The following is a 25,339-nucleotide window of genomic DNA, read 5'->3' on the forward strand; positions in this document are numbered from 1 at the left end:
TCATTAAGGTCGATAAGTGAGGGGGAGGTTACACGGTGAATAACAACGGGATCCACTGGCTCTTAAGAATCAGTCAGTTGTTTCATGGGAGAAGGCTGTGACCCAGAGGGAGCGACAGAAGTCGCAGAAGGGGGATGGGAAACTGTGTCGACAGGAGAAGTGTCCGAGAGAATCGGAGAAGACACGTGGGAACCGGAAGCAGGTTCCTTCACGGGCGTCTCCGAAGGGGCGGCATCGAGAACATCATCAACGCCAGATAAAGTGCCAGGGATCTTCTGCACAGGCGTGAAAGCACTTGTGGCGTCCTCATCCACGATTTCAGGCTGAGAAAGGGGGTCCTTTACTGGAGGCCCACTGGGTGAGCCAATAGGAAAGGTTCATCTGCCGCATCATCATGTGTTCGGTGACGCTTGTTGTGAGAAATCATGGCGGGTACATAGGAATTAACGCCATCAACATCCCGACGCAGGGACAGAGGGGGAAAATCACGGGCGTTGTCGGTCAGCGGATGACTGCGTCCCTCAGTAACAGGGAGCGATTCAGTCTGAGATCCCCGGGCTGTCCGTATGTAGGTTTTAGTACCACCACACGCCGCGGACAATTAGTACGGAAATGATTACAATAACGACATGTTCCTTCATGGCCACTGTACGTAATATGGACCCTATAACCACATACCTGTAGGTGAGAAGGAATATGTTTTTTGACCACCATTTCCACCGACCGAATACCACTATAGACCTGTAAGCGGTGCTGAGCAGACCAGCGTTCCTTTCGAATATGACGTATTTCCTCATAAGGAAGCAAAACGGGCCCCAGAAAATAGTCGTCTACCTCGGGCGGAAGGTTAAACACCCGGATATTCGTATATATCACTTCTGCATTTGCTAAGAGAACCATACTAGTGGAACCATCACGGTGCGTAAAGGGTACCTGAGAATCGTGACGAGAAAGTATCTTAACAACCTGGAGCGGGTCAAGAAACTTAACAAAAAACACATATAATTCGCTGTCAAAATATGCAGTATGCAACTGATCAGTAGTGACTTTGTGTCGACTAACCTGTCACGTATCTCCAAAGAACCGGGCTGGACGTGACGCGTGGGTTTGCCGAAGGTGAAGCTGACGGAAGTTTCGTGGGGACCATGGTGGACATCTCGGCGCGAGATGACGCCGTAACAGGAAGGGCCGCACGAACACCAGACACTAGCCGACAACCAGCGGTGCAACGCGCACGGAAACCAACAAGGCACTACACGGACACGGGGAAAACACGCAGCGCTACGGTAGAGGCGGAACTAATAGCACAACCTAGTCGCCCGACGCGAGTAACGGGAATTACCACTCAGTTACCAGGGGCGGACATGTAGAGGGTGAAATGGACTGACCTTGACGCTGTAGAAATCCGAGGAATAATGAAACATTAAAATGTCAGTTTCTTATATTGATTTGTAATCTGTTCACAGAGTAAGCTGTTTCAAGAAAGAAACATACGTTTTTGCACCTAGGGTGATTGTATTTCAACAAGAACAAACAGTATAGTAAACAGAAAATATGAAGCTGTTTCATTTTAGCCCGAATGAATCATCATCATCATCATCATCATCATCATCATCTAAGACTGATTATGCCTTTCAGCGTTCAGTCTGGAGCATAGCCCCCCTTATAAAATTCCTCCATGATCCCCTATTCAGTGCTAACATTGGTGCCTCTTCTGATGTTAAACCTATTACTTCAAAATCATTCTTAACCGAATCCAGGTACCTTCTCCTTGGTCTGCCCCGACTCCTCCTACCCTCTACTGCTGAACCCATGAGTCTCTTGGGTAACCTTGCTTCTCCCATGCGTGTAACATGACCCCATCATCTAAGCCTGTTCGCCCTGACTGCTACATCTATAGAGTCCATTCCCAGTTTTTCTTTGATTTCCTCATTGTGGACACCCTCCTGCCATTGTTCCCATCTACTAGTACCTGCAATCATCCTAGCTACTTCCTTATCCGTAACCTCAACCTTATTGATAAGGTAACCTGAATCCACCCAGCTTTCGCTCCCATACAACAAAGTTGGTCGAAAGATTGAACGGTGCACAGATAACTTAGTCTTGGTACTGACTTCCTTCTTGCAGAAGAGAGTAGATCGTAGCTGAGCGCTCACTGCATTAGCCTTGCTACACCTCGCTTCCAGTTCTTTCACTATGTTGCCATCCTGTGAGAATATGCATCCTAAGTACTTGAAACCGTCCACCTGTTCTAACTTTGTTCCTCCTATTTGGCACTCAATCTGTTTATATTTCTTTCCCACTGACATTACTTTCGTTTTGGAGATGCTAATCTTCATACCATAGTCCTTACATTTCTGATCTAGCTCTGAAATATTACTCTGCAAACTTTCAATCGAATCTGCCATCACAACTAAGTCATCCGCATATGCAAGACTGCTTATTTTGTGTTCACATATCTTAATCTCACCCAGCCAGTCTATTGTTTTCAACATATGATCCGTAAATAATATGAACAACAGTGGAGACAGGTTGCAGCCTTGTCTTACCCCTGAAACTACTCTGAACCATGAACTCAGTTTACCGTCAACTCTAACTGCTGCCTGACTATCCATGTAAAGACCTTTAATTGCTTGCAAAAGTTTGCCTCTTATTCCATAATCTCGTAGAACAGATAATAACTTCCTCCTAGGAACCCGGTCATATGCCTTTTCTAGATCTATAAAGCATAGATACAATTCCCTGTTCCACTCATAACACTTCTCCATTATTTGTCGTAAGCTAAAGATCTGGTCCTGACAACCTCTAAGAGGCCTAAACCCACACTGATTTTCATCCAATTGCTCCTCAACTAATACTCGCACTTTCCTTTCAACAATACCTGAGAAGATTTTACCCACAACGCTGATTAAAGAGATACCTCTGTAGTTGTTACAATCTTTTCTGTTTCCATGTTTAAAGATTGGTGTGATTACTGCTTTTGTCCAGTCTGATGGAACCTGTCCCGACTCCCATGCCATTTCAATTATCCTGTGTAGCCATTTAAGACCTGACATTCCACTGTACCTGATGAGTTCCAACTTAATTTCATCCACCCCAGCTGCTTTATTGCACTGCAATCTACTGACCATTTTCTCCACTTCCTCAAACGTGATCCTATTTCCATCATCATTCCTATCCCATTCTACCTCGAAATCTGAAACATTACTGATCGTATTTTCACCTACATTGAGCAACTCTTCAAAATATTCCCTCCATCTGCCCAAGGCATCCACAGGATTCACCAGCAGTTTTCCTGACCTGTCCAAAATACTTGTCATTTCCTTCTTACCTCCCTTTCGAAGACTGCTAATTACACTCCAGAATGGTTTTCCAGCAGCTTGACCCAATGTCTCCAACCTGTTTCCAAAGTCTTCCCAAGATTTCTTCTTGGATGCTGCAATTATCTGTTTGGCTTTGTTTCTTTCTTCAACATAACTTTCTCTGTCTACCTGAGTTCTAGTATGTAGCCATTTTTTATACGCCTTCTTTTTCCTTTTACAGGCTGCCTTGACTGTGTCATTCCACCAAGCTGTTTGCTTCCTCCTACTTTTACACACTACTGTTCCAAGACATTCTTTAGCCACTTCTAGTACTGTGTCCCTGTACCTTGTCCATTCCTTTTCCAATGACTGTAATTGACTACATTCAACTAACTGGTACCTTTCTGAGATCGCTGTTATGTACTTGTGCCTGATTTCCTTATCCTGAAGTTTCTCCACTCTTATCCTCCTACATATGGACCTGACCTCCTGCACTTTCGGCCTCGCAATCCCAATTTCACTGCAGATTAAATAATGATCAGTGTCATCAAAGAATCCCCTGAATACACGTGTGTCCCTCACAGCCTTCCTGAATTCCTGATCTGTTATTATATAGTCAATGACAGATCTGGTTCCCCTGCTTTCCCAAGTATACCGGTGAATGTTCTTATGTTTAAAAAAGGAGTTTGTGATTACTAAGCCCATACTGGCACAGAAATCCAAGAGTTGCTGCCCGTTCCTGTTGGCCTCCATATCCTCTCCAAATTTACCCATAACCTTTTCATACCCTTCTGCTCGATTTCCAATCCTGGCGTTAAAATCACCCATGAGCAGTACACTGTCCTTGTCCTTTACTCTAACAACTACATCACTGAGTGCCTCATAAAAACTATCCACCTTATCTTGATCAGTCCCTTCACAATGCGAATATACTGACACAATCCTAATTTTCTTGCTAGACACTGTCAAATCTATCCACATCAGTCGTTCGTTTACATACCTTATTGCAACTACGCTAGGTTCCATTTCTTTCCTGATGTAAAGCCCTACACCCCATTGTGCTATTCCTGCTTTGACTCCTGACAAGTAGACCTTGTATTCTCCCACTTCTTCTTCTTTACCACCCCTTACCCGAATGTCACTAACAGCTAAAACGTCCAGCCCCATCTTACTTGCAGCCTCTGCCAGCTCTACCTTCTTCCAAGAGTAGCCCCCATTGATATTAATAGCTCCCCATCTCATTACCATTTGTTTGCCAAGTCGTATCTTAGGAGTCCCTGGTTTGTCAGTTAGAGGTGGGACTCCGTCACCTCCAAAGGTCCGAGGCATTTTGCTCTGATTGTTGCCAGCATCATATTTAAAGTACCAGGGAAGCAGGTTGCTAGCCTTACTTGCCCCGAGTCCCATTGGGTTTTACCCCTAAGGGCTGAGGGACTAACCGGTGGATTTGGTAGTCTTTGCCGTATGAGCACAAAGGTGACCACGACTAAGAATATGTCCGAGATGCCCAGCCTTATTCCAAAGTAACTGGTATCCCGACTGTCGGGACCACTTACTTGGCCACTCATACGTTGCCCGTGGTTCATGAACTAGGACATGACTACAGGAACCCACACCATGAACCACAGCCCGAATGAAAACACCGCCAATTTTTTACTGCCCGTCCACCCAACAGGACGCAAGAATTTATTTTAGAATTTGATTTAATAATTATTTTAGGTTTTTTATTAAAAATCTTGACTTAATTTAATAATATTTGTAATAATGATAGAATTTGTGGAAATACAAGTAAGACTTTTTACTTTGTGCGAGAAGTAATGAGCCATTCTGCAACAGGGTGATAGGTTCTTTGCATAGCAGCATATTGTTCCTAGCCATTGTATAGAAGAAGTGCTGAACAGAGGAAGACAATTTAATATTTTAACATAAAGTACATTATGAGACTTAATGAAAGAAACAAGTTTCCTGCATCGGGTGTTTTTCATTTCCATTTTATTTTAATTTTGTGTACCTGCAGTAGGCACGAGTGAGCCGAAAATTTCCGCAGCGAGTTGATGCCCGTGAGGGCGGTGCCAGCACGAGAGAAGCCGCTTCGGAACAATACGACAGCCAACAAGAGCGTCCTGGCCGCAGCCCTTATTATTCCAGGCTCTCCGTGTGGCCGCTGCGGCGAGTTACAGCTCAGTCCTATAGAGCCGCAGTGCTAACTTAGGACTTAATTAATTCTCGTGCGCGTCATCCACTGACAATGAGAAACAGCAGCCAGTGGCTCTTCTGCCTCTCTATCGTCGTCCGGTCTACCCCGCCGTGCCAAGTATAATTGCGTACCTGTGCAAAACGAGAATGCACGGCCAGATGCATTATCAGCGAAATTCGTAATCTGTTTACAGAGTAAGCTGCTACAAGAATGAAACATACGTTTTGGAACCTATGGTGAGTATATTTCAGTATTGATGTTTCAATATCCCGAAAACAAAACTGACAACTACATAGTGAAGACCGAAATTCCGAACTCTGCTCTTTCAAGAACATCCAAAAACTTAAAAGTCAAAATGATATAGGATGCACAGAATCCCAACCTGAGAATTTTGAGATAAGAAATCAAAGATCTGATAACGAAACATTAGCAACTTGATAAATTATGAGAAGAAAGACGCACGCTAACAATACATCAGCCCCGGAAATCGATTCTGCTCGAAAATTTGGGCCATAATTGTGATAGTGGGCAGTTATGGCCCGCTGAATGTACAGCTTTTACAACAACGCGGGCGCCGGATGTTTGTCACTCGCTCCGCCCCGCTGCAAACGCCTAATGCCAGAGTACGAAGTACCGGGTGATCCAGAAAGAAAGATCAGATTTCAATTGCGCGTTTCACTGCATAGAAGAAGGTTCAAAGATTTGACACAGCTGTGCTGTTGTTTGTTTGCTGCAACGTGGCGACTACACCATTAGAGAAGTCATTTTTTGTGTTGGAATTTGGGCAAAGTCAATCCATTGTTCAAGAGTAACGTCCATTCTGCTGTAGATTCGGCAAGATACCGCCCCTGCACAAGCAGATTTGTGACTCGCATACAAATTCTTGGAAGCTGGTTGCATATGCAAAGGGAGCAACATACTAACTAACTGCTAAAGTGCCTAATCAAGTCTGTGTTTACAATGCGAATGATGTCAGACATAGGAGATATAAATATAAAAAAACTGGCATATTTTGCTTATTTTCACTCCATTATGTCATATCATATCATATTTTGGGGTAATTCCACAAACAGAGAAAAAATTTTTAGAGTACAGAAGCGTATAATAAGAGTAAGAAGTAGTGTAAATCCAAGAACATCATGTCGAAACTTATTCAAAGAATAGGGCATATTAACCACAGCTTCTCAGTATATTTATTCCTTAATGAAGTTTGTTGTAAACAACACATCTCTTTTTCCAACTAACTGCTTAGTACACAGTATCAATACTAGGAATAAGAGCAATATACATAAAAATTTAAAATCACTTACTCTTGCCCAGAAAGGAGTCCAGTATTCAGCAACGCATATTTTCAATAAGTTACCAGCAACCATTAAGAGTTTAGTTTCAGACAAGGCACAATTTAAACATAATTTAAAAGAAGTTTTGGTGGCCAACTCCTTCTATTCCATCCATGAGTTTCTCAACAAGTGCAGTAGACCATTTTAATGAAAATTTATTATACTTTAATTTTTCACAATACTTGGTTGTAACAGCCAAGTAACTACCTGCTGTGTGAATAATGGATGTATGGAAAGCAGATCTAAGTCTTCAGTCTGTAAATAGTGGAAGTCTAATTTTAAATCTTGTACATAATCTGACTGTTCTTAACTGAGGATCACTGAAATGAAGAATTTACTTTAATTTTTGACAATACTTGGTTGTAATAGCCAAGAAACAAGCAAATGTCTGAATGATGGATTTAATGAAAGCAGATGTAAGTATTAAGCCTGTAAAAGAAGTTTAAATTTAATTCGCGTACATAATTTTACTGTTTATTGACTGAGGATCATTAACATTAATGAAACTCAAGTTTTTCTAATTACATTTTTGCAATGTGTTTATCTGATATGTTCCACACCCAGGAGGATTCCCTCTTTTATGGTTCTATGGAATGAATAATTAATCTAATCTAATCTAAGGGAAGATCACTGGTAAGCCACGCACATCTGATGAAAATGTCGAGCTTATCCAAAATGCGTTCACACGAAACCCTCGGACTCTACAAGACGGGCAGACCAGGAACTTTAGCTTCCTCAAACAACCGTGTGGCGTGTTCTCAAAAGACGACTGCATTTGTATCCTTACAAGTTGCAGTTACTGCAGCAATTGCGTCCCGGCGACCATAACAGAAGGTCTAAATTGGCAAATCAGTTCTCCAGGATACGGCAGAGGATACTTTTTCCAAGCGACTCATCTTTCCTATCGAATCGACGTTTCATCTATAAAGTACACCGCCGTAGTGTAAGAATTTGGGTAGGCCACAAAATCCTGGTGTCATCGTCAAACATGATAGCTCACCTAAACCGAACGTCTTTTGTGCCATTTCTGTTCACAAAGCTTATGAGGCTTTCTTTTTTGCGGAGGAAACTGTGACAGGAATCTGACACCTGGACATGCTGCAAAAGTGGTTGTTTCCTCAACTTCACCAAGAACTCAATGATTTAATTTTTATACACGGCGGTGCCCCGCTTGTGCGGCGGTATCTTAACCAAATCATCCCACGACGCTGGAATCGAAGAGGTGAACAACAAGATTTTGTTCATAGATTTTGGCCTTCCAGGACACCACACCACACACCTTGAGATTTTTTTCTGTGGGGGGGTACATAAAAGACAGTGTCTTTGTCACACGTATGGCAGCTTCTCTTCAAGAGCTGACAAATCGAACTGTTGAAACTTTCGATTCAATAAACAGAGACCTGTTGATTCATGTCTGGAATGAAATGAACTTCCGTTTCGATGTTTCTCGTGCAGTTCATACAGTTAATGTTGAGTGTGAAGTGTAGTGTTACGTGCAGTGTAACGCTGTGTGCGAGTGATTGCCATTTGTAATTATTATCTCTGGCGCAGTCTCTGACTTACGTTTCCTCATTTTTTTATGCTGTTCTGCTGTTTCATTCTCTAGTAAAGGAGTCTTATGAGTTACGGTGTGTTTTTATGTTGCAATTAAGTAAATACAACTAGTCCCTCAACAAAATGGTTCAAATGGCTCTGAACACTATGGGACTTAACATCTGAAGTCATCAGTCCCCTAGAACTTAGAGCTACTTAAACCTAACTAACCTAAGGACATCACACACATCCATGCCCGCGGCAGGATTCGAATCTGCGACCGTAGCAGTCACGCAGTTCCAGACTGAAGCGCCTAGAACCGCTCGGCCATAGAGAGTCCCGCAACAGGTGTGTGGTATAGTGTCTGTGCGAACAAAAATCTTTAATCCTCCGCCATCCAGTGTGATGCGCGATGTGTTTCTATCTTTCATAACTCTCCTATAAAAAACAGCTGAAATCTGATCTTTTTTTTTTTTTTTTTTTTGAAACGCGCTCTGCTGAATAGGGAAGTGACTAAGAGGTTCGCAATTATTGATGCCTGTGAACCGACAAGCGACAGTTGTTTGCTCAGTGTGTCAAAGAGAGCGATAAGCGACCTGTAGCTGGCGCCAGAGACATCAAGAGCTTTGAGCAATGTTGTGATTCATATATGTAGTGTAAATTAATGAAACGCATGAGCCACTAAAGAAGTATCGCAGCGCTATTTAATTATTAACATCACTGCTGGCATTATTTTCTTCTGACTCAAAATCTAACGACATTAAAGTCAATGAGTTGCGTTATTCTTCAACGTCATTAGCATGATAAAATTATAAATCGAAAATCATTAATTCCATTTCATAATACACTGTCCATGGTAGTTTTAAGGAAAAACGCATGGAGGGTGGACACACATATTTCGTCATTTGTTGTTGCATGGAATACACTTTATTGCTTAACAACAATATCATAATTACAATTTAAAAACCTTGTTAAAAGAATAACAACGCTCTCAACCATTTTAAAAGCTTGAACAGGCTCAATTCATTAGTAACAAACTTTAACAATTTATACCATTAAGAGCATGGCTTAAAAACAGGGGTATACAGTTCCGTAGTGCAAGAAAGAAGTCAGACCAATTAGGCATGGCTGCAAGCGGGTTCAACAAACAATTTTATCAGCAAAATGAATTACAATGACAGGCACTAAATGTACTAACAATTCCCAAGCATGTGCAACACTTTACACAAGTGGACAATGCCCGCCCAAAATACAAGTCACGCCACTGACTGTGGCTATTGTAAAGTCCGTATCAATGTATAAGCCACAATAAAAATCCCCTAATCAATAAAATACACAACCCCCTGAACGATGGATTATTTTCAAAGAATTTTCTTGAGAATTTTTTTTATTTACTAGCGATTCATCAAGAACATTAACACATTTAATGACACTATGTAAGCGTGGAAGTAGTTGCCAGGGAGTAATTGATGAAATCATAACCAAATTGCTTTTAACAAATGGGAATTTATTCATTTTACTAGTGCCTAAAAGCATTTTTTAAAAGAAACAGATTTAAAATTATAATCAGAAAGCACCCTCTAAATATCAAGTTACAATTTACACAAGCACACAAACTATGCACCCCGTAGGAGGGATGGAAATGGTACAAAACACTAAAATTAAAATATTAACTTGCCACCGAGGGTGCAACTTGATTTTAACTTCTAAGAAAAATCTTACGGTGAAAGGGTGGCAACTTTATATACTACAATGCCCATTTAAGTAAAAGCCCATGAAATGCAATCTTACATAAAATTCTACAAGGTTGGCCAAACAGATTAACATGCTCTATAGTAAACAGATACCGCCTCTCAAGATGATAGGCAAGATCAAAACATATTTCAGGAATTAGGCCGTTACACTCCAAGCAATAAATTCGCTAACACACCGAATCCGACAAACATGACAGAGGCAGTTCCGAACGACAGACAGACACTAATCAGGAAAGGACCGAGCCAAGCTCCACAAGATGGTAACTGAATGGGCCCAGAAGCGCTCGGAGAACCAGGTACACCACTGCGTCGCAGCTCGCACCGTCCAGACTGATGTGGGTTGACTCCTGTTGCTCTCGTGTCGACCGCGAAGTCACTACCCCTCGCTATACGCCGCGGCCCACTGGACTCGCGTGGCGACCTCACATGCGCCGACGCTCAAGACGGACCAGTCCTCTTGTGTCTCAGTGCGCGACCGACCAACCGATCGATCCAACCACCAATGACCATTGCCTGAGCAAACTCGAGCAGACTGGCGGCCTAACGCACAGACTCAGATGCAGGAACTAAGCCCCGACCGGGCGACCACTCGCTGAGTTCTCTTACTGGCGGAGTGGAAAGACTCATTTATCTGGATTTAAAGACTGATCCGAACGAAAGACATACTAGCACTCCGGACGACAGACAGACACTAACTGCCCCACAAATTCGGACGAGAGACAGACCCCAGACTGACCCCAGACTGACTCCAGACTGACCCAGACTGACCGACTGACGAGCTCATAGCGCCCCTTAAATGCACGTGAACAGGCAACCTTTCCCCTTTCCCACCAGAGGGAGACAGCAAAGCTGCGATTGCCACAGCGGCGCCACCGCCAGAAACGGAGGGCGACTGCTTCACACTACGCGCTGCGGCGCGCTCTTCAAAACAGCAATTTTTTACCACGGCTCATCCCCCAAAATACAGGCAAAACAGGGTACGTATGCAATTTAAATGCGACTCTCAATTGGTACACATCACCAGAGTCATTGATAATGACCCTTAGTAAGAATACAATTGCACAAATACAAGACAAATTGGGAGGACACGCAATTTAAATATGACTACCAGCGAGTTCACACCAGCAGAAACGTTGAAAGTGACCTTTAATAAACATACACTCCTCAAAATACAAGGTAAGCTGAGATCTACAGTAGACGCCTATCACAACCAACAAGGAATAAGCAGGCAAGGCACAATGAGTGGATTTAACTAATGACTGTGTATCAAAGGAACGGATCAACAGTTTATGTTGATAAGTAAAAGGCTCCATAAGTAGCAAAAAGGGTGCAAGGTTTAAAAGGGTAGTTAAAGAGCAAGTATAGTGAGGAGGAACTTCGGGCTCGCAGAAAACGCTTTACACCTCATGTGTTTTCCGAATTCACCAAGTAGGACAGACTAATGATCCCCAATCAATCGGCGACAGTCCGCCGTGGCAAGCATCAAACGATCAAATTTACTGAACTTGAGCCACCACGACACGGCTGGTAGGGGCACCAGATTGCCGGTCAGCCCAAGCGTTGTGCGACGACAGAACTGCCGCCGCAGCAGAAGGCAAACACGTCTCTGCTCCGGGTCCAGGGAACAGGAACGCGTCGTCCACTGCCTAAGCTACCCTGCCCACACACATCAGTACGGATCAGTAATCTGCGCAAATAAGGCTACAGACGAGAATACCTAAAATGTAGAACATTTCAACTTATCGCGAAAGCGACTACACGTACAAGATACAAGCTTAACACTCCTTAAAAATTACTGGAAACGTAGAAGACAAAATATCAGCACCCGTTGATGCAATGATTAAGACATACTCAACTACAATGGGTGCTTTCCTTCCGACACAGATTACGTTACAAATTTAATTTCGTCGATTCAATTTATAACAGAGAATACTCGTACACTTCAACAGAATATGGCCTGGAACAACAAATAACGATCACTTACACTGACCGGTGATGATACACACAATCACTCGGAGGCTCGTTAATATAACAGGTGCAATTTCACCTTAACACAGACAGGGGCTTGCAATAACAAGTACGCCCGAAAAAATAAGAAAACGTCACTTACCTCCACTCAGATGTGAAAGTGCGGTGACTTTCAGGATTCCTAGCTGGGGTGTTATTGCATTGTGCATACCCAAATCTCAGGATCCATGCAACGTCGGCTGCTCTTCCCGCAATTCGCCGCTTGCCTTCAACCGGTTTAACAACTCACAGCTTTTCGAGGCCTGTACCGGACAGAGGGAGTCTCCTTAAGAGCTACAACTTGCCAGTCATGTGTCCTCCAGCTAACTGACTGTAAGAGGGCCCACCAACCAACAACGCATGTAGTTAGTGGCGCCAGCAGATTGCCATGCCGCCAAAATGGAAGCCGCCACGGCTCAGTCCAGTCACATTAATGTGATAACCAGTGAAAAGCCTGAATATCTACCTTCTGCAACGTGGATCATTGCGAGACGTGCAGGAACAGAGTCAGTGAGGATCTGAAGGTACTGACAGCTATGTGGAGACATGACGGCTCCAGTGGAATAGCCAGCTGAACTAGGTTTCGCTGCTGAGTATCCATGGCCCAAATATTCCGATCGAGGTGGTCTCACAGATTCTCGACCGGCTTTAAATCCAGGGGGGTTGGTGGCTAGGGGCGAACGGTAAACTCATCCTGCTGCTCTTGGAACCATGCACGTACACTGCGAGCTGTGCGCATTATCCTGCTGGTAGGTGTCATCGTGCTGAAGAAAAACAAATTGCATATAGGGATTGTCAGGGTCACCAAGGATAGATGCATGCTTGTGCTGATCCACTGTGCCTTCTAGACTGACGGGCTACCCAGAGAATGTCACGAAAATTTTCCCCGGACCATAACATTCCCTTCTCCAGACTGGACCCTTCCGACGATTGTTGCAGGTGTCGGCCATCTGTCCGATCGACATAAAATCTGATTCGCCTGAAAAGGCGCAACTCAGTGGACGTCCTGTTGCGCTACTGGCGTGCAAATTCCAACCTTCGTTGCCAATGAACGGCAGACAGCAGACGACTGCTGCGGAGGTCCATATCCAGCAACGTCGCTGAAGGGTCGTTGCTGGTAGCTCCTTGGTCCATTTGGGTGATCAGTTGGTCTGTTCCCCCACACACATCTCTGCAGCCGTCGTTTATCCCTGTCATCTGTGGGTTGCGGCGCACCACAGCTGCTTGTCGCCACTTTTGAATAACGCCATTTCGCTATGCATGCAACACGTCAACGGTTTACGAACTTAGACGCTTCTAAATGCTTCCATTCTTGGCGTGAAAGCCAATAATCATGCCCCTTTGGACGTCAAATAAATCGCTCCATCACCGCATTACAACAACTACTGCTCTATTTTCCGTGTCCCCCCAACATGAATTTATAAACTCTTCACTGCTAGTGCTTCCGCCTGGCGTCTTTGAGTGGTTGTTGCACGCTGACGTCGAACATAGGGGGTGGTCACATTACTGTGACTGCACCATGCAGTTCTTCGGTTGCTTGGAATTAATCATGTTGATTTTGAGGCATATTATTAATTCTGTACGTGCGTGGGGTTGACATATTTTGTACTATTTTTGTGTAAAACAACGAAGCATCATGTTCTCGAACGAGATTTTAAAACATTTTCGGCAGACATGTTTCTCTCCTCCCTAATTTTTCCTCTCCTTCAGCATGCCGCGAACAGCAGGATCCCGGTTGTAACTTCGCTGTTAGATTGCACGCACAACTTTATGCGCTTCATAACAGCCTTGGTACAGCAACCAGTATGTGTGAAATGAATTTCCCACTAACGCGTTTCACATTTATTTAGGCATCTTCGGATTGGCCTTAATTTTATAATAGTGGCATGACCCCATTTAGTGAGACTGGATTACCTAGAAAATATTAAACAACTGATATTTGGTAGCAATGGGTACATGGAACACCAAACATAAAACATTCCAGCAGGTAAATGCCCCTTGTCAAAGTTTTAAAAACACTGTACAGTGTCCTATAAAACAAAATAAAACAGAAGATGACCGAAAGGGATTTTTGAAAAAAAAATTGTAGCCTCCTTTGTCCCTAAATTGACAACCCACGCTGGAAATAAGAAAGAAGCAGCAAATTATCTTATTACGTCATGTGGAGCAGTCCACTGCAAACCAAACAGGATCAGGCCCACAGTAAATCCGTAAATCATGAGCGAGTCGTAGGTGAACTGCATATTCTAGTTGCCACCATCACAATGGAAATGAAAACATACAAGGCTCCTAGGACTCTAAGAGTACTCCAGCAGCTCTCAGCAAATGATATCTTCAGACTGTGAGCTACGATACTGTTAAATTGCTAAATCTTGTCATATGACAGTTAATACATATGACTAGTGTTCTAAAAAAACTGCCGATAAAATGCTTACATTAACAGCGAGAAAAATCATTATGAATAAAAATTAAAAAGTATATAAAATGCTTTGCTATGATGGGAAAGCATAAAAGTATGTAGGGGAACTTGAAATACCAATTCCGAGTGTCCCAAATAGTACTATAGCAAACGAAATTGCGTATATCCAGATCTCCCTAAACTCAGAATCTACACCACCCCTCCTCCTCCTCTCCCCAATGCACGAGATTGTGCCCTGCTAGCTACCTGTCACCACTGAGTAACAGTGTCAGTGCTACGTTTGGCTACCAAGAAAGTGCAGCACCCGAGTTGTAAAATATACTTCTGTGGGGTGCTGATGAATGCAAATACAAACATAAAATATAATATACACATCCAATGAGTGTAAAAACTAAAAAATCTTAAATTTTAGAAATTAGAAATTTAGAAAGATGACCTTTGGAAAAATGTTGCTGTGGTGTCACCGCCAGACACCACACTTGCTAGGTGGTAGTTTAAATCGGCCGCGGTCCATGTAGTACATGTCGGACCCGCGTGTCGCCACTGTGATCGCAGACCTAGCGCCACCACCAAGGCAGGTCTCGTGATACGAGAGTGGACTCGACCCCAGTTGTACGAGAACCTAGCTACCGCCCAGTTGTACGCGAACCTAGCTATCGCCCAGTTGTACGAAGCCTTTCTCTCTCATTAGCCGAGAGCCAGAATAGCCATCAGAAGTTAATGGCTACGAACTAACAAGGAGCCATTTGTATCAGTGCCTATAGCTTACGAGTATTCAAGAGAGATGTATTCCAAGGAATCAATAAAAGTTAAGTAAAAAGCATCTACATACTTTTCTTCTTATTCATTCATAAGTTCTCATGTTCCAGACTTCACGCCCGTCTGCGTTATGCCGAGCGTGCACTATCGGCCACAGCGTTAGTTTAGCATTCCTTTTCAGCAATCCACATCACGGTGTCGGTCCAGCTACCGACACTACAATTAATGGCGACGAGGATGGGATAAGTGACCTTTTTCTGGTTGCTTACATTTATTTCTGATTGCTTACATTTCATTGTGTCATGGCTTCGCCACATTCTCCAGATGTACTGTCCGAATTTTATCGCTTGCAGAATCAGCAGACGCAGGCGTTACTGGATGCCCTTGGACAGCTCGTCCAGGGTCAACGTACCATTCAAACCGATGCGGCCGCAGCCGCTTCACCGCTACCGCAGCCACAACCTGCCGTTGCACCGCCTTTTAGGCACTACGACCCGAACCACGAGACCTGGCAAGAGTGGTCTCGTCAGTTCGCCTTCCACCTTGCTGCCTACAGAATTCAAGGTAATGAGCGGCAGCCGTTTTTGCTTTCTTGTGTCGGTGTGTCCACATACCGTGTGATAGTGAAATTGTTTCCCCGCCGCGACGTAGCAACTTTGTCATACGAGGAAATTTTGTCTGCATTAGATGCCTATTTCAAAGAAACAGTTAATGTGGTTGCAAAACGGTATACGTTTTTTCGTACAAAACGTACGGCCGGTCAAACTAATAGGGAGTGGGTAGCAACATTGCAAGGACTTACTAGGGACTGTGCCTTTGAATGTGACTGTGGTCTTTCTTATTCAGATACAATGGTGCGTGATGCAATTGCACAGAACGTTTCTGATGTTCGCATACGGGAGCAAATTTTGAAACTCGTTAATCCCTCCCTTCAACAAGTGATAGACATATTGGATAGACAGGACACACTGGACTGTGCTCAGGAATCTTTTGAAACTTCGCCAGCCGTGTGTAACATTAACCGGCCCGCTGGACGCACTGCGCGGCCCGGTCACCGGGCCTCGCGCACGGCGACACAGCGACCGCCGCGTGCTAAGCCAGGTGTGCCGCGCCAGCCCACAAATGCAGTGAAATCATGCCCGCGGTGTGCTGCTAGACATGCGCGTGAACATTGCCCGTCACGCCAAGCTATTTGCTTTTTCTGCAATAAGAAAGGACATGTTCAAAGTGTTTGCCAGAAAAAGCTCAGATCAGACAATCATAATCGTTCCAGGCCCTTTGCTTCGCGCCGGAATCGAACCAAGGACACTCAGGCTCGTGGACCTTCGCCTATGGACATTCATGTCGTTAATTCCACTTCGTCCAGTGACACTTTCTCTAACAGTGACTGTGATCGTCCCATAAAAACCGTGCGTCGACGTCGCCGGAAATCACGTCAATTAGCAAGTGATTCTGTACCAGTGTCTGTTCCAATTGCACAAAACAGTCGCTCTTGTCGTAAACAGGACAATAAACTTTTTGTGGACTTAGACTTTGAAGGCCAAGTGATACCATTCCAGCTCGATACCGGAGCTGCAGTTTCATTGCTCAATCACGACACATACAAACAACTGGGCGCACCTCCGTTGCGTGCCGCAAATGTTAAGCTAACTACATATTCCGGACAGAAAATTCCTGTGTTAGGACAGTGCAGCCTTCTTGCAACATTCAAGGGACAAACAAAACTTGTGTCATTTTACGTTCTTCGTTCTTCTTCTGCAGTGAACTTATTTGGTCTAGATTTATTTAAGTTGTTTAACATGTCTATTGTAAATCAGGTCCTATCTGTGAATCAGACTGTGCCTACAGACAGTGTTTCTCGCTTATGTGACGAATTTGCAGATATTTTTGCACCGGGCTTAGGTTGCGCTAAAAACTATGAAGCACATTTAGAACTGAAGGTAAACGCGCAACCGAAATTTTTCAGGGCGCGCAATGTTCCCCACGCATTGCGTGATGAGGTCGCAAGAACGTTACACGATCTCGAATCACAGGGTGTAATTGAACGTGTGCAAGCTTCTCTCTGGGCCTCACCCTTAGTAATTTTGCCAAAACCTTCCGGAAAATTGAGACTTTGCGTGGACTTCAAGGCCACAGTGAATCCACAGCTAGTGACTGCTACTTTTCCTTTGCCCCGCCCGGAAGATCTTTTTGCTAAACTGTGCCCGGGAAAATATTTTTCAAAGTTGGACCTAGCAGATGCGTACTTGCAAATACCGGTGGACGACGAATCCCAGCGCGTATTGGTGGTTAACACGCATCTTGGATTGTACCGCTTCAAAAGACTGCCATTCGGGTGTGCATCCGCCCCTGCCTTGTTTCAGCAATATTTACAAACTATTTGTGCGTCGGTCCCTACTGCAGCAAACTATCTGGACGATATAGTGATCTCCGGACAGACAGAAGAAGATCATCTTGCGAATTTACGAACATTATTTCAGGTCTTGCGGCACAATGGTCTTCGCTTGAGGAAGGACAAATGTGTGTTTTTTGCTCGTGACTTACCATACCTGGGACATGTCATTAATGCCCAAGGCATACATCCAAGTCCAGAGCACCTCCGTGCCATACAAGATTTGCCTTCCCCTCAAAATCTGAAACAGCTACAGAGTGTGTTGGGTAAAATTAACTATTATCATAAATATGTGCGCAATGCCTCTTCCATTTCAGCTCCGCTTCATCGCTTACGCCGTAAAGGTGTTCCGTTCGTCTGGACGACGGAATGTGAACGCGCCTTTCGCCAGTTGAAATCGGCGTTGCTTTCTAATACTTGCCTTACGCCTTTCGATCCCCAGAAACCCCTTTTGTTGATGGTAGATGCATCGGATTTCGGGATCGGTGCTGTGCTTGCGCACAAAGTTGGCTCCCATGATCGCCCTATTGCCTTTGCGTCCAAATTGCTCTCGTCTGCGCAAAGAAATTATTCACAGATAGAGAAAGACGCTTTGGCTCTCGTGTTTGGTGTTACTAAGTTCCATGATTTCTTGTATGGTCGTCACTTTACCATCATCACAGACCACAAACCTTTGACATCGCTTTTTCATCCGACCAAGCCTGTACCTCCACGTACAGCGCAGAAATTCATTCGCTGGTCTATTTTCCTCTCGCAGTACCGCTACGATATCTTGTATCGGTCCACTGCTAAGCACGGAAACGCCGATGCGTTGTCCCGTTTGCCTGTTGCTGAGGATAAAGCATTCGATTCTTCCGAACTTGCTTGCATGTTCATTGATTCGGAAACCGATGAAGTGGTCGAATCGTTTCCGATTGATTTTCGTCGTGTCGCTACAGCCACAGCTGCTGACCCTGTCCTTGCTACTGTTTTACGTTTTGTTGCTACGCAATGGCCTTTGTCAAAGTCTCGGATCGAGGATCCGTTGGTTCGCCGATTTTTTGCTCACAAGGAGAGACTTTTTGTTCGACGTGGTGTTTTGTTGTTGCGTTCTGATAATGATCAGTCCAGAGTCGTGGTCCCACGTTCGTTACAGTCCTCTGTTTTACGGCTTCTTCACCAAGGACATTGGGGTATAGTGCGAACGAAACAACTTGCTCGTCAGCACTGTACTTGGTTCGGAATCGATGCTGCGATTACGAATATGTGTTCTTCGTGCCCGGCGTGTGCCGAACAACAGTCCGCACCGCCGCGGAAAGTCTTTGCGTGGCCAAAAGCCACTTCCCCTTGGCAACGCTTGCACATTGATTTTGCTGGTCCATTCTGGAATGCTCGATGGTTGGTTCTGGTCGACGCCTTCAGTAATTTTCCTTTTGTTGTCCGGATGTCTTCCACGACGTCCTCCGCCACCATCCAAGCGTTGTCTGCTATCTTTTGCATTGAAGGTCTTCCGCAGACTATTGTTTCCGACAATGGCCCACAATTCATGTCCGCAGAATTTCAGTCATTCTGCCAGGCCAATGGTATTCAACATCTGACATCCGCGCCGTTTTCGCCTCAGTCCAACGGTGCTGCTGAACGATTGGTCCGGACTTTCAAGTCACAGATGTTGAAATTGAAAGAGTCGCATTCTCGGGAGGACGCATTGTTGCTCTTTTTGTCTTCGTATCGCTCTCAGCCCCGAGATGGTCGCTCGCCGGCTGAGTTGCTCCACGGTCGTCCTCATCGCACCTTGATGTCTTTGCTGCATCCGCCGCATCAGGTTCCTGCGCAGCGGCAGACTCCTGCTTTTGCTCCAGGCGACGTAGTATTTTATCGCAACTATCGAGGTTCACGGCGTTGGCTCGCAGGGCGCATTCTTCGCTGCCTCGGCCGCGCGATGTATTTGGTTTTGGGGGCCTCTGGTGAGGTGCGTCGGCATCTCAATCAGCTGCGCCTCTGTCGTCGCTCGGGTTCTGCCGCTCCCCGTCTGCTTTCAGCGACGGTGCCGTCCGGTCAGCGCCCTGGGGACCCATCTACTGGCTCGCCTCATCCCCAGGTGTTACCGACGATGCCTTCCATTTTGCCCCATGGCGACGCGCCGCCGCCGCCGCAGCAGCAGCAGCAGCAGCAGCCGACGCCGCCGCCGACCGCATTAGACGCTTCGTTGCAGCCGCCAAGCGCCTCCCAGGGTCACGCGCCGCCGATCGCTTCCCGTGACCAGCTGTCCTCCGCCATGGAACGCCCGCCCGCTCCGGACCACATGACGTCATCGCGCGTCGGCTACCCCGACGCCATGGACGTCGACCCTTCAGTACCTCCTGTCTCTTTACGGGCGCATACACCGCATGTTGACGTGCACCCTGGACTAGTTTTGCAGGCGTTTCCTAGCTCCCCTCGGACCGGATGGCCGGGTGCGGGTGGCACAGCCTCGCCTGTTGTTAGGCTCCCCACCTCATCGCATACGTCAACATGTGGTCCTCCCCACGGCGGGCGGAAGCCTTATTACACGACCGTTCGCCGATTTGCGGGGGAGGAATGTGGTGTCACCGCCAGACACCACACTTGCTAGGTGGTAGTTTAAATCGGCCGCGGTCCATGTAGTACATGTCGGACCCGCGTGTCGCCACTGTGATCGCAGACCTAGCGCCACCACCAAGGCAGGTCTCGTGATACGAGAGTGGACTCGACCCCAGTTGTACGAGAACCTAGCTACCGCCCAGTTGTACGCGAACCTAGCTATCGCCCAGTTGTACGAAGCCTTTCTCTCTCATTAGCCGAGAGCCAGAATAGCCATCAGAAGTTAATGGCTACGAACTAACAAGGAGCCATTTGTATCAGTGCCTATAGCTTACGAGTATTCAAGAGAGATGTATTCCAAGGAATCAATAAAAGTTAAGTAAAAAGCATCTACATACTTTTCTTCTTATTCATTCATAAGTTCTCATGTTCCAGACTTCACGCCCGTCTGCGTTATGCCGAGCGTGCACTATCGGCCACAGCGTTAGTTTAGCATTCCTTTTCAGCAATCCACATCACGGTGTCGGTCCAGCTACCGACACTACAGTTGCAGATGGCATGATTCAGTTACATAGCATCCAGTGCTTAGCTGTTGACGTCAGACAGTGGTCTCATAGTGTCAAAATACACTTGGTTCTTTCTAGCAGCTGATCGTTTATGAGCCGTCTGACTGTTTTCCCTAAGTGCTTAACTATTTACATTTTCTCCAGAATTTAAAGTTGTTTTTTTCCTTTTTGAGCATAGTGGAAGATTTTTGCAGTGTGCAAGGGCGATGACCACAGGACTTCAGGCGTCCCACAAGAGGGCTAGTTATTTCTTGTCCTTTGTATTGAAGAGGTGTTCTTGAAATCTGACTTTCGGTGTTCTGACAGTTTGGGCAATGTACACACCGTGATGTTCGTCACATTCAAGCAAATACACACATAACCTCAGGTATCTACCTCTGTTCGGCTGTTCATTTCATATTTACATTAGTGAAGTTAAGAGGTTTCTGGCACGGCTTGCACTGTTGCCACATTTATCAAAGATGGCGGATCCAAGACAGCAGGTATAGATGTGACAATGTTGCACAGACGTCATGGCGGGAAGCTCATATTTTGGCGGAAATAGGGCAACTGGGTACCTCCACCAACGTAACTCTCTCCAGTCCCCCCCTCCCACTTCTATGACGTCATCCACCGCTTCACCACCACCCCACTCCTGAAAATGGCGTGGAACGGTTAATCTCTGCCCAGCTCCTAGAGAGGAAGGTTAGGTTGGTGTACATTATTTATTTGTGATGGGAAATTGGCGTAACATAGCTCCCAATCACACATCTATGTGCATAGTGCACCAAAAGAATTCCTAATATCGCAATACGGCTTAAAACTGACGATGCTGGAAAAAACTCACAATATCACTTGAAACTAATAGCAGCCAGTAGAAATAGTAACTCTGCATAGTACAATCTTTCACCTATAGCTAGAGTTGGCATTTCCTGTGCAAAATTTTTTACCTTGCATTCCCTGTATACAAAAATGATACGGGATTTGGGCTGTTACCTTAGACGCTGTATACGTTCACTAATGTCCTCTGCTGTTCCAGTTTCAATAGAAGTGTTGATTGACACAGTGTACGACTTCCCATGACCCAGATTAGGACAACTAAAAATCATTAAATATTTTTCCACGATATTAAGCTCTTATATTTGTGATATGCGAAAGAAACTCTACTGAAAGTCAAGGAATAATGCGATTATAAAGAAAAACTATTATCTGTAACATAAGTATTATTATTATCTTTGTGCTTTTTGGTACCGGCGTGAAAAAAAAAGAAAAAGAGGAATAAAGCCCCAGACACTCTCTTGCTTTGTCTTGTTCGGATCGGACGCCATGGTGCGCAATCTACATAATAAGGTGTGTACATGTTTTATTATTTGAGCAATGAGCTCCAACATACGTCTGAAATATTGCTGTTGTTAATTTTAACTGTACCCTGCACCACACACTCCGTTTGCTTGTCCCTTCATTTTTAAAAGAATTTCAGACGCCGCGTCGGAAACGAGCTGAGCATCGCTGGACGGCGACAATTGGCCCTCATAAAGCAGCAATTTCAAATTATCGTAATTATTATCCCGCTCTTCCCACAGGTGACACTGTAGATCGGCGTTATTATTTCTTTCGTTCATGGTCTGTAATAAACTGAAATTTCCAACGATTTATTCAGACGATTTACGTTACGTGCAATAGGACACAGACTTGGCCTTCACTAAGACGTAATTAAATCACACGTAGGTCCTTACGCATTGAAATTGGTGAAATACATTTTGTGTGTGTACATAGCCTATGATGATTAACTGTTTTTGAGCCGGATTCGTCTAAGCAACTTCAGTAATTATACAGAATCCCACGCTGCATTTTTGTGTCAGTGGGATCTAAGAACGATCTGTGCCTTCGCAGATCTTTGCAGTGAAACCAACATAATATATAAATAAAAAATAAAAATAAAATATAAATTAAATTAAATTAAATAATAAAGCCCCACATTCCATTCAACAACACGAACATTGCCAGTGGGCCCAGAATAATAAAAAATATATACAATTTCAAATAGAATTTCTCAGTAATATTCGTGTGGTTTTATCTGTTTATATTTGTATCAATAATTCGTATACTAACCAGAACCAAAACTTCTTTTACATGAAGATTACGAACATCTAAGGAATGTTATATGGATGCGAAGAAAACCGACCCTGATCTATATGAAATAGAGAGCTGTCAAGCTGAACATAAAGACAAATAAACCAATATCGAATACAATAATAAAGGTGAGGACTACCATGTACACCATCCCGTTGTTGCACTAAAGTTTGACATGCACTGCCGAACTGATGACTGCCGGCCGAAGTGGCCGAGCGGTTAAAGGCGCTGCAGTCTGGAACCGCAAGACCGCTACGGTCGCAGGTTCGAATCCTGCCTCGGGCATGGATGTTTGTGATGTCCTTAGGTTAGTTAGGTTTAACTAGTTCTAAGTTCTAGGGGACTAATGACCTCAGCAGTTGAGTCCCATAGTGCTCAGAGCCATTTGAACCATTTTTGAACTGATGACTCATGGTAAGGCAGAAATTCATTTCAAATTACAATTTTTGAACAGTTACTGATATAACGACAGTGTAATTTTATTGAGTTTCACTTTGCCACGACAACCAAGGTTAGCAATGTGCATTTGTAATAGTACTCGATTTTAACGTGTGTAATTATATGTGTATACGTTTATGTACTGTGTCTAAGAATGTGCAGACTTGTTACAATAACAAATTATGGGCGAAGTGGGCAGAATTATGGATGCGAAATCGAACACAGATATTTTTCAGCATGATAACGTGCAGGACATGAGTAGATTTGTTGATGGTAGTACAGCCACTGCCTCAGCAGGTGAGGTGCTGGGGACAGCTGGCAGTGGTTCTCAGGTGGAACACCTGGCATCAACAAATATGTTGGATGTAGAGGATGTCAGACCGTTAACATAAAATGTTTTGACACCGAACAGACCAGGGGAGAGAATTTCTATGTATCCACTTTCCTGTCAGTTTTCGGCTTTACTAGGCAAGGGGAAACTACAGCCGTAAATTTTTCCGAGGACATGCAGCTTTACTGTATGATTAAATGATGATGGCGTCCTCTTGGGTAAAATATTCCGGAGGTAAAATAGTCCCCCATTCGGATCTCCGGGCGGGGACTACTCAAGAGGACGTCGTTATCAGGAGAAAGAAAACTGGCGTTCTACGGATCGGAGCGTGGAATGTCGGATCCCTTAATCGGGCAGGTAGGTTAGAAAATTTAAAAAGGGAAATGGATAGGTTAAAGTTAGATATAGTGGGAATTAGTGAAGTTCGGTGGCAGGAGGAACAAGACTTTTGGTCAGGTGATTACAGGGTTATAAATACAAAATCAAATAGGGGTAATGCAGGAATAGGTTTAATAATGAATAAAAAAAATAGGAGTGCGGGTTAGCTACTACAAACAGCGTAGTGAACGCATTATTGTGGCCAAGATAGACACAAAGCCCATGCCTACTACAGTAGTACAAGTTTATATGCCAACTAGCTCTGCAGATGATGAAGAAATTGATGAAATGTATGACGAGATAAAAGAAATTATTCAGGTAGTGAAGGGAGACGAAAATTTAATAGTCATGGGTGACTGGAATTCGTCAGTAGGAAAAGGGAGAGAAGGAAACATAGTAGGTGAATATGGATTAGGGGGAAGAAATGAAAGAGGAAGCCGTCTTGTAGAATTTTGCACAGAGCATAACTTAATCATAGCTAACACTTGGTTCAAGAATCATAAAAGAAGGTTGTATACCTGGAAGAATCCTGGAGATACTAAAAGGTATCAGATAGATTATATAATTGTAAGATAGAGATTTAGGAACCAGGTTTTAAACTGTAAGACATTTCCAGGGGCAGATGTGGATTCTGACCACAATCTATTGGTTATGAACTGCAGATTGAAACTGAAGAAACTGCAAAAAGGTGGGAATTTAAGGAGATGGGACCTGGATAATCTGAAAGAACCAGAGGTTGTGGAGAGTTTCAGGGAGAGCATAAGGGAACAATTGACAGGAATGGGGGAAAGAAATACAGTAGATGAAGAATGGGTAGCTCTGAGGAATGAAGTAGTGAAGGCATCAGAGGATCAAGTAGGTAAAAAGACGAAGGCTAATAGAAATTCTTGGGTAACAGAAGAAATATTGAATTTAATTGATGAAAGGAGAAAATATAAAAATGCAGTAAATGAAGCAGGCAAAAAGGAATACAAACGTCTCAAAAATGAGATCGACAGGAAGTGCAAAATGGCTAAGCAGGGATGGCTAGAGGACAAATGTAAGGATGTAGAGGCTTGTCTCACTAGGGGTAAGATAGATACTGCCTGCAGGAAAATTAAAGAGACCTTTGGAGAGAAGAGAACCACTTGTATGAATATCAAGAGCTCAAATGGCAACCCAGTTCTAAGCAAAGAAGGGAAGGCAGAAAGGTGGAAGGAGTATATAGAGGGTTTATACAAGGGCGATGTACTTGAGGACAATATTATGGAAATGGAAGAGGATGTAGATGAAG

Source organism: Schistocerca piceifrons, chromosome 2, assembly GCF_021461385.2.
Source record: "Schistocerca piceifrons isolate TAMUIC-IGC-003096 chromosome 2, iqSchPice1.1, whole genome shotgun sequence".
NCBI classification, from domain to species: domain Eukaryota; kingdom Metazoa; phylum Arthropoda; class Insecta; order Orthoptera; family Acrididae; genus Schistocerca; species Schistocerca piceifrons.